The following is an 11,620-nucleotide window of genomic DNA, read 5'->3' as shown; positions in this document are numbered from 1 at the left end:
AAATAACCAGATCCAACAAGGCATCACTTCTAGTTGGCTCCTCAACAAACTGGCCAAGAAAATAATCCTGCAGCAGGTTAAGAAATTCCCTCCCCTTTGTGGATTTAGCTGAACCGTGACCCCAATCTATATCTGGGTAGTTGAGGTCCCCCATTACCACTACTGTCCCCTCCCGGGCAGCCTGCTCTATTTTTCTATTCAACTGACCATCTATCCCCTCAGTAATGTTGGGGGGGTCTATAGATTACACCAAGAATAATTTTTTCACTCTTTACCTCCTTCTGTAGTTCTACCCATAATGCTTCCACATCATCACAGTCATCGCCCACTATTGCATCTTTTACACTCACTTTAATATCATTTCTGACATACAGACACACTCCTCCTCCCCTTCTGCCCACCCGGTCCCTTCTGAACAACACAAATCCCTGAATATTGACAGCCCAGTCATGTGAGGAGTCCAGCCATGTCTCACCAACCACATCAATGGACTTCTCCAGAACCAAGGCCTCCAGCTCCCCCATCTTGCTGGCTAGACTTCTGGCATTAGTAACCATACACTTTATATTACCATCGTGTTTAACCGCTTCATAATAAGAAATAGGATTTATTACTGTGCTGTGGCTACAATCATCCTCACTGTTCATCCGCAACAGATGGATCTCCCTATCCACTGCTCTTATCCTCCCCCCCACAGGACCCTTCTCCTCCCTCCTCAATGATCTGTCCCCTCTCTAACCTATCAGCCACTACATTACATACTACATTGTCCTCCCTCCACATCCCTAGTTTAAAAACCTCTTCACCCCTTCTAAGATTCTCTCCCCCAGCACAGCGGACCCCCTTCCATTAAGGTGCAAATTATCTGCGGAAAACAGTTTGTACCCCAATGAAAATTCAGCCCAGTGCTCTAAAAACCCAAACCCTTCTTCTCTACACCACGACTTGAGACATGCATTTAACTCCCTAGGCTCCCGCTGTCTTTCCTGCGATGCGCATGGCACAGGCAGTATTCCAGAGAATACCACCTTGACAGATGATTTTCCATTCTCTACCTATTTCTGACTGAACCCGTGTTACTTCCTAGAATCAGGTATAAATATATCAATAAATAAATTAATAGCATGTGTAGTACACATAATTCATTCACCAAGTACATTATCAGTGATAAAAGGAATACTAATATTATGTTATGTTACACCAATATAAATAAATGGATAAAATACTTCTCAAAGTTCATAGTTAAGGCAAATGTACCAACTCATAGCTAATTTTTTTTTCCCACTACCTTGTCGGCACCAGTACGAGGATCCTGGTGGCACGATCCATTTTTCAAAACACTGCCATGTTCCTGCTCTCAGTTCTCCGTTGACCTGAACCCTGGAAGCCTTTCTTTCTGGAGCTTGACTCTGTAGGAGTCAGGACTAATCTCTCAAAAGGGCAATAATCATAAGACCCAACCTGTGATTTTACAAAAAAAAAAAATTCTTGCACCTGCAGAGAATTATAGCATTGGGGACCATGACCTGAATGCCTGGAAGAGTTGCGACAGCTCACAAGAACCTGCCTTACCTATAGTCAGCTCATCACTTGAAATAATTCAATTTTTTTCCGTTTTCATTCTAGCGACTAAGCCTCATAAACTGACACTTCCTGCTCTATAATATTCATGTTTCAGCTATCTCCTCCTTATATTTACAACAGAGCTCAGTCTCTTTCATTCCCTGTACGTTGATCTAGGCACAGGTCACAGAGCGTGCCCAAAAAACTCTCCCATAGAAGCGAATAGGGTCAGCTCTAGTGAATTGTGCCTATGCCCATAAGACATTCAGTAAAGCATTTCTGTAAATGCTGTTAAAAGCAGTTTAGCCAAGATGGCTGCCCTGTAATAATATAATAAAAATGAAAGAGAAATTACAGTTGGACAATAGAATTGTTAGGACGGGGACTGGGAAGACAAATAGACAGTGCAGTCCCTGCCGATGACACCCGCCCCAACTTGGCGGCGTTCCCTCACCTGCGGTAAAGTGAGGCACACAAAACAAGACAAGACTAATACACACAATAAAGGGGTAGTCAGTAGTCCAAGTCAGCAACGTACTGTATACTCAGGTACAAAATCAGAGTCCAAAAGAATAGTCGAGGTCCAAAAGTCAGAGGTCAGGAAAACAGGATAAACAGGTCAGAGGAATGCTAGATCAAGATACACTAGTGTTACTAGGCTCTTTCACAGGCAAGGAACTTGTGGCAAGTGATTGTACTTATAGGACTAGAAGTCCCAGCCCAGCCCAGATACTGACATCTGACTGGAAGAGTCAGCTGTCAGTTAAATCACTGAGATCACAAACACCTAGTGCTGATCTGCAGAGGGAGTGCAGCACTGGACACTCCTACATCCAGGAATAGCAGAGAGGAGAGAAAAAAAAAATCAAAAGCAGCCTGACTGCTATGGACGCCGTGCTGAACGCACGGCTCGAGTCCTAACAAGAATTGGGTTAGAACAAAATAACATGTTTTAATATCTGACAATATTATCTAATCAGTATTAAAAAGTCAAGGTGATACATTAAATTTAAATCTCAGTCAGACTCAATGGATATCAAGGGATATCATTACACTGGGGGGAACCAAGCCTGGAGAATACCAGCGCTGAGTGCAGGAACATGGCGGTGTTTTGAAAAATGGACCGTGCTACCAGGATCCTTGCATTGGTGCCGACAAGGTAGTGAAAAAAAAATTTCAGCTATGAGTTGGTACATTTGCTTTAACTCTGACTTATTTGAGAAGTATTTCATCCATGTATTTATATTGGTGTAATATAACTTAATTATTAGTATTTCTTTTATCACTGATCATGTACATGGTGAATGAATTATGTCTACTACACATGCTATTAATTTATTTCTTGATGTATTTATACCTGATTCTAGGAAGTAACACGGGAACACGTTTTTCCCCCACCTGCTGAACTCTGACCTAATCCTTTGGCATCTTTTCCTGTGTTTAAATGTTTCTTACTCTTGGAATCGTGTATGAAACTGACAACGTTTTCCTGTCCAGATACAAAACTTGATATGTGTTGTTTGTATTTTAATATATTTTACTGTACAAATAAAAATATAACTTTAAATTGTGAGTCTGAGAGTGTATCATAGTGTGGAACAGTGCCAGTGTTGATAACCTACTTTCCTATGAGGGCCAAGTTTATGGTTATCGGGATTCTGGATGTCAAGAGATCTAAGTATAAATTGCATTATCTGCTATAGTGGATAGCTTTTAGTCCTGAGGAAAGATCCTGGAAACTGGCGGTGAATATTAAAGGGGTTATATAGTGCTACAAAAACATGGCCACTTTCTTTCAGAGACAACACGACTCTTGTCTCCAGTTCAGGTGAGGTTTGCAATTAAGCTCCATTCACTTTAATGGAACTGAGCAGCAAATACCTGCCCAAACTGGAAATAGCTATACAAAAGCATGGCCACTTTCTTCCAGAGACAGCCCGTCTCTGGAAGAATGTGGCCATGCTTTTGTATTGCTGGACAACCCCTTGAACACCCTTGTTTTTTTTCGGTTCTTAAAATGTATCTCCATAAACATAAGAAGACGCGGGAAAAAATTCCCCCGACACACAGACCTCAATTACTGTGCTCCCTCCTGCAGGTGCATGCTTTAGAACATGGGTCTCCAAACTGCGGCCCTCCAGCTGTTGCAATACTACATTTCCCATCATTCCTGGACAGCCAAATCCAAAGCTTTAGCTGTCCAGGCATGATGGGAGTTGTGGTTTTGCAACAGCTGGAGGGCCGCAGTTTGAAGACCCATGCTCTAGAATGTATACGGAGTCACAGTCTCTTAAAGGGCTATCACATTCCAAAGTTCTTCCTCTTCAGTCAATGACCACTCACTCTAAAATACTTAAAGCGTACCTGTCATGTAGTACACTGACTTGATTCATGCTTGATCCATTCTGCCACCAAAATTTCAGGTATCCATGGTTACGACCGTATTGACAGTACTGTGCGCGAGCCCTGTTCTGATCATATTGGGATTGTGCACAGCACCGACCCAGAATGGACGTATCTATGGACATCCAAACGTCTGTCAGAAGAATGGCTTTCATTTCACACCAATTGCGTCACGGTCTTCGTGACAGGTACGCTTTATTAAGAGATCTATCTCTGATCATTCATTGCCTGAACAATAAGGTTTCTGTGAGGAGTAAAGGTGTTCTACTGCTCTGATTACCCAGATACTGACCAACCTTGTTTTCAGACCTTTGCTTTGGAATTGCTTTGGATGTACCTGTCACAAGGTCAGTGGCTCATTCCTCTGTTAATGCAGAAGTTCGGGTCTCTCTGGATGCGGAAACTATGAGACTATAATGTGCATGACCCCCATTGGATCCAAGAGGGCTGTCATGACAGGTACACTTTTAATTATTACCTAAAAGTCCCCATACACCTTATACTTTCGTCGGCTGTACCCAATGCACATGGCAAGTTCGGCCATCAGTATAAGCTGTATAGAACTGTCCTGAACAACCACCGAAGATGATGTTGGTGGTCATAGGGGTTGGACATTATGCTAAAGGCCCTATTACACCAAATGGTTATCGACCATACCTGGCCGATTACTGGTCGGTCCCACTGATAATCATTTGGTGTAATAGGACATGTTAAAAGACAACGATCAGCCGATATGCACGATGATGGCTGATCATTGTCTTTCAACATGTGAAACCAAATGATTATGACAGCAACGGTCTGCTGCATGCCGCTCCATGTGTTAGGAGTGGTGGCAGCCGACCACTGCTGACCTCAATGGGCATCCCCAACGATCTTAGATTGTCTGGGCAGCCTCTTCTGTAACTCTTCGTGCCCTCCCCCTGCTGCTCCCTGCTCCTCCTTTCTCACTGTGCGTGCAGGCAGAGAGACGTAAATGAGTAGGAAGTGAACGCTGACCTGACAGGTCGGCATTAGCTTCTTCCTCAATATTGTGCTGCGTAATATGGGCTTAAATTGCCAGCCGAACCACAGCTCTTTTGTTGCGGCTTTCCCCTGCCCATAGAGAACACAGAAACGCTCTGCTTGGCCGAAGGTGTATGACCTTAACGGTAGCAACCTAGGATTTCCTTGCAGATCCCTGTATATGTGATGAAGGGTGAAACCCAGGGAATCTTACATCTGTCCGGGAGGCCTTGTGCCAGGTGCTGAAGTTAATACATACATGTATTATACATGTAGGATAATGTTCTGTATCCTACTACAACATATTACATACAGATCTGTAGTAAAAGATAATAGTGAACCAGAAATAAAATATTCCCATCACTGGTCCATAATATTAGAAGTAGTTCATGTTTGGTATTTATTGGTTACAGAAAATGGTTTAAATTAGTGAGGAACGCCCACTAATATAGTCAAATCGGGATTCAAAAGAAAAAAAAGCAATCTTGTAATGAGGAAAATTTCTCAACTAATAGGATGCCGCAACTAGAAGAAATAGCAATGAGCTAACATAATAAGCATTACCTAATGGCCAGCTATAACACAAGCCCCAGCATGGGTGACTAATAAAGCAGATCAGGCTAAATAAGAAATCATAAATAATGAGAAGTTGGTATTGACTAAGATTGAAGGGAAGTTATGCCTATTTGTCCATAGATAGTTCTGCATGTAAAGAAGTAGAAGTCAATATATGCTCTGTTCCTGGGCATCTAATTTCTATAGTTATTTTTTTATGGTTTTTGTATAAATGCTTTGTAATCTGAGGATTAGAACCGAGATCTCCACACAACATGTAGTCCACCAATTGGGATAACAAAAAAACATTGAGGAATATCATTGCCACTTTCTTCCAGGGACAACATCACTTTTGTCTCCAGTTTGGGTGCAAGTGTTGTAACTCAGTTTCATTGAAGTGAACGGAGCTTAATTGCAAACCACATCTGAACTGGAGACAAGAATGGTGCTGTGTAATAAGCCGGGCCGAACGCTCGTCTCCTGACACTGGCTGAGTGCATGGTTGGCCTGTTGGAGGCGCTGACGGTTTCCCTGGTAACTGACCTGGACGGTTATTAGGGGCTGTGGTGGCGTCCCTAGTGATTCTCTCCACAGCCATGGCTTGCACTGCCCCCAGCCAGACGGCCACGTGCTCGGCACTAGTATTATGCTGACTGGCGTCCAGCACCACCATTCAGCTCTGTGGAGAGGTTGGCGGCTGGAGTCTCTGCCCCAATCACTCTCTTGGGCTGAGGCTGGGACTCCAGCCTCCATAAGACTACTGGCTTGCGACAGAGTCTCCGTTTTGAGTGTTACTTGACCTAGAGTTTTCCCCTGATTGTAATCCTGGTTTCTAGATTCTGGCTATTGGCTTACTGACAATTTTGTACTTAGTTTGTTAAAGAGTTTGCTATCCTGACTACATATTATTATGTTTGTCTGTCTTGTCTGTATTTTGTGATACACTTTTGCAGGCCAGGGACTGTCAACCAGTTATCGGCTGCCATTTAGGGCAGTTGAGGTACTTCGGCGGGGACAGCGGGGCAGGTGTTATCACCTGTCTCTTGTCCACCAGTCCCCTAATCCTGATATGCCGTCTCTGGGAGAAAGGGGCTATGTTTTTCTAATGCTGGAGAACCCCTTTAAAGAATCATTATCTCATTGGGGACAATCCATAAAAAGCAGTTTACTGGGTGCTAATATAGGTGGCCCTGGTAACCAATGCACACCAGTTGCTAGCCAATGCTCTAAAACATACAGGTGAGTATGGCAGGTTCTTAAAGTGATAGCCTCCACATGATATACATATGAAGGTTACTTGTAAAGTGATTTCCCTATGTAACGCAGCAAAATAATGGGCATTATGTTCCTAGGAGAGAACAGTGTCAGATGAAATGGGAAGAAATGGGGAGTGTCAGAATGATTCATTAAATATGTCCGCAAGGTACGCCTAAGAGTAATTGGTTTACTCTTTGTGATATATAGAGACTTTCTTCTGGTGCATAGACAAGCCTACAATACATAAAGTATAGAGGGAGAAGTGGCAACTATGTGGCTGTCTTGTGTATCAGATATGAGGACACAGTGCAGGGGATATAAACCAGTCTAACACTGATTAAATGTCAAGCATCAAAACACCTCAAGACTAAATTTATTAGTGTGAACATCTAGAAATCTAGTTCTATGAAAGATATAGAAGATTTCCATAGCCTGTAAATCTATATTACCAGAGAACACAAGTATTTTCATTGCTAATAATGTTTAGCCAGCAGTTGGCTCTCTATATGCGTGTTTGCTATGCTTATTGTAAATTAGGCTAATAAAAGGCTATTTTATCAGGTAGCTACATAAAAAGTTGCCTTGGTGCAATGGCAGCAGTTATGAAACCATAATGGAGCCACGTCATAGAGGGCTGGGGTTTTCCTCCCACTGGGGGCCAGCTGGCCCGCCTTCAGTTCTTCAGCCTGGGCCATTGCTTGGTAATAGACCAGCGCCGTGCGCAGGAACTGGGCCGCGGTTCAAAAAAGGGCCGTCGCACCAGCTTCCCTGTGCTGGTGCTGCTCTAGTCATGTGTACCACTTAAAGTGAATTTACCTGTTCAGTGATTTTCCTAGAACTGCAGCAAAAATTACATCTATTTTACGTCAATTGTGAATATTGGGGGGAAAAACACATATTTTGTAAGAATAATTTAAAGCCTTCACATATCTCTTTCCTCTCATAGGAAAATAGCTCTAAAAAAGAACTTTGAAAAAGTAAACACATCAATTGCAAGGCTGGGTTCACACTATGTATATTTCAGTCAGTATTGTGGTCCTCATATTGCAACCAAAACCAGGAGTGGATTGAAAACACAGAAAGGCTCTGTTCACATAATGTTGAAATTGAGTGGATGGCCGCCATTTAATGGCAAATATTTGCTGTTATTTTAAAACAACGGTTATATTGAAATAATGGCCATTATTTACTGTTATATGGCAGCCATCCACTCAATTTCAACATTGTGTGAACAGATCCTTTCTGTGTTTTCAATCCATATGAGGACCACAATACTGACTGAAATATACGTAGTGTGAACCCAGCTTAAACTGCATATAGTGTGTACAGACACCAACCCACTTATAAATGGCAGTAGTTCATCTGGCTGAATTCCAGCAACCAGCAGCCTGTTTGGGTGAACTGCGGTTATGAGACTCCACCCCTTCTGTCTGCCAACCAGAGGCTTGATGGGAAATTTAGGCAGCATTAGGTAATAGGAACCAATATCTCATGCATGCCACGTCAGGTAAATGAGGTAACCAGAGGCATACACAAAAACCTCTACAAAACTCTCTAATAATAACCTATGCTGCAATATATAACCAATGTAAACAAGAAAAAAAGACATTTTAAAGTGCTTTTTAAAGTATTACTGTCATTTAAAATAACCTTTGACATGTTGCACAGACATAATAAAAATTAAGATGTCAGTGCTAAGCCCCTCTCCGATCATTAGTTATAGCTGGGTGAAGTGCATGGCAGAGTGCTTCACTTCTCAACTGTCCACTTTATTTCATTAATTGCAGGAGAGAGGCTCTATTATACGTCTATGAGTCATATTGGATGGGCAGCTAGGAAGAGAAGCATGCTGCCTCGCACTTCACTCGGCTATAACTAGTGATCAAAGGGGTTGTCTCACCTATCTCAACTTTTAACACTTCTGTGCAATATGTCAAAGGTTAATTTAAATGACAGTTATGCTCAAAGCTCTGCTTGCCTGTTCCTACTAAATTAGGATATATGGAAATTTATTAAAATAGTTAAAATAAAGAGAATAAATTAAATAAGAGAACTATGTGACATAGATAAACAGATTTGTACCACTAATTTTAAACAATATATGTTGCCAAATTATTATTATTATTATTATTATTATTATTTTTAGGTGGGAATAGATAGATAGATGGATATTATCTCCAATCATAAAAAATTCTACATAGTCGAACTAATCCAGCCATTTAATGATGAGCTGCAGTAGCCTGCTCTCACCCAGGCCGATCATTCAGTCTGCATTCATTGTAGTCCGTCCATAGAACCTCATTATAATTTCAGTAGAAAGATAGATAGATAGATAATAGATGCCCTATTCTGTTTATTATACCTAATAGCTTTGCGTTTACTTTAATTTTTATTTCAAGTTTTTAAAGGGTGACAGTAAGCAAATGGTATAACTGCTTAGCAAGTGTTCCATGGGTGAGCGCTTCCAGTGTCACCCAGTATCTCTGTGCCGTACCTTCATCAGCCTTGTGGTTAACGCGGGCATCTTGCCCAGAGCTGAACAGAATAATTAGGCTAAGAAGAGACAAATTTATCTCTCTTCCTAAGCTCTTTAAAGCAGAACAAGCCTGCTCTTTTCTCTTTAACGTACAAGCAGCTCCAGTGAGTAATAATGTAGTAAAAAAGAGAGAGTGAAAAAAAACCTGAGATGCAAATGAGAGGCTCAGGGTGAAACGCTGCCCTGTTATTGTGGATCAGTCTTACATGCTAAGAAAAGCATGTTCCTTTCACACTGCTGTAATCCTAGAAGTTCACTGGCCTAAAACCCTAACAAGGAGAAGTCTTGTTAGAAGAAATTAAGTGAGCGCTCCGACTGCCAAGCTGTACGGTGTGCTCACCTGCAACTCACCTGTGATGGGGCTTTTAGCATCTGCTATCAAAATAATGGGAACAAAAGAATGGCTTACTTATGTGCATCTCCACCCACCAAATTATCCTCCGTACCTGCAGGCCTGGCACTGGGGCCTTGTTGGCCTAAACCTTTGTATCTTGTGAATCGAGTTTGGCATGAAGATAAGTGAGAGGAGATTTCCAAGTATCACAGAGAGTATGTGTACCCAGATGAACGGCGTATTACCTGTAATAGCAGAATAAATAAAAGCAATGACATGATTATATGTATGAAATCTTTTTATGAGTAGTACGAGCACTCGTATCTGGGGAGTAGTGATGTCACTTGTTTTCAGCTCAGTGATAGAGGGAATGCAAGCAGATGATTGTAGGTTGGGACTTTGGTTGTACAACACAAAGATCGCATGATCGCAAGTAATGTTAGCGAATAGTGTCGCATTGCAACTTAACAGTTGCAAAAAATCTATCTTTGATGGATTTTTGGTTGCAGGTCACATTTTGGTTGCAACATCTCTACAATTTGGCTATGTTGACAACAGTCGCAAAAAAAAGTCGCAAACTAGACACAAAAAGCCACCTTGTCAACAAAACTGCCATGCGGCTGCATTGGTTTCCATGAAAGTCTATGGGGCAGTCTGGATGAAGATGATTGACTGTGGGGAAGCACAATGCACTGCTGCACATGTCTTCCTGCTCATTTTGCTGGCTTCTGCTGAGACCCCTATTGATGAAAACTTTTGCCTTGTTCCTGTGACATGTTAAATATTTTAATTATGACAGGTAGGCTTTAAAGTGGTTTATGCATTATGCCTTATGCGGTTCTTACTTTACTTTAAAACAATCCAGAAAAACTAAGTTCTGCAGGTACTCATGGCCTTCCCCTCATCCACATAATGCATACTCTTGGTTGACCTAGGTGGACATTAGTACAAACTATGGGGGGGATTTATTAAGGTTTTACCCCTGGCATACGACAGGGAGAAGGTGCAGATTCTTGCCTTCTCCCAATTGCCAGCCGTAACCCCCGCTTGCCTAAAGGGCAGGCGTGGCAAGGCAGGAAAGAAGTGTGGCCTCCTCCCACATCTAATTTATCAATGTTTACACCTGGAAACAGGCGTAAACCCGACAAAAATATATACCTGCTCCAGTGCAGGTGTGGATTTTTGTGCAATGCCTCTGCCCGATGCGTGCCTCTTTGTAAGGTGGGTCTTTATTTAAGACTGGCATACCTGTATACCAGTCTTCATAAACAGTCCCCTATATAACTATTGCAGTAACCTGGGGTTGCTAGGTGTTGTTAGCAGTGGGCTAGGGGGTGGTGTTTTGATTGGGCACTTGTCACAGCGGCCAGGAGTGATGATGCCCTCCACCGGGTGTACTAACACTAGGCTTTGTAATAGGTAGCACTGTGTGTGTGGGTGCAAGTGTGGAGCAAAAATGAGCACAGAGTCCAGCACTTAACCAGGATAACACTTTACCTAAGGAATCTTCAGTGCAATACAGTAGAAGGTGAAACGTGTGCTAAAGATCCCTTTTCGGCCTTTTGCCTAAGATCAAGTGCAGTATCTGTTCTTATCAGTTTAATATCTGATACATCCCCAATCTGTGTACCATATATTAAATGGATTTTTAGAACAGGGAGATGAAAAAAGAACTTGCTCTGTCCTCTCCAGGCATTGACCTGGTATTGGAGTGCTTCCAGGTTCAGTGCAAAAAAAAGTGCAAAAGATAATCACAAAAATAGGTGGAAACAATGGGGGAGATTTATCAAACTGGTGTAAAGTAGAATTGTCTTGGTTGCCCCTAGCAACCAATCAGATTCCACTTTTTATTCCTTACAGGCTCTTTGAAAAATGAAAAGTGGAATCTGATTGGTTTCTAGGGGCAACTGAGACAATTCTACTTTACACCAGTTTTATAAATCTTCCCCAATGTCCATTCTCCTGATGGA

The 11,620-nt window shown here is 42.0% G+C and overlaps 1 non-coding gene across 1 annotated transcript; it reads left to right on the top strand.

The window, feature by feature from the left end:
* Positions 1-11,196: 11,196 nt before the first annotated feature.
* On the top strand, positions 11,197-11,387 carry LOC138790142 (U2 spliceosomal RNA). Its single transcript, XR_011362854.1, has one exon. It is a non-coding gene; the product is annotated as a U2 spliceosomal RNA (small nuclear RNA).
* Positions 11,388-11,620: the final 233 nt, after the last annotated feature.

The sequence above is a fragment of the Dendropsophus ebraccatus genome, chromosome 4, assembly GCF_027789765.1.
Source record: "Dendropsophus ebraccatus isolate aDenEbr1 chromosome 4, aDenEbr1.pat, whole genome shotgun sequence".
In the NCBI taxonomy this organism is placed as follows: Eukaryota; Metazoa; Chordata; class Amphibia; order Anura; family Hylidae; genus Dendropsophus; species Dendropsophus ebraccatus.
Note: the sequence above shows the minus strand (reverse complement) of the source record. Positions and strands in the feature narration are given on the sequence as shown.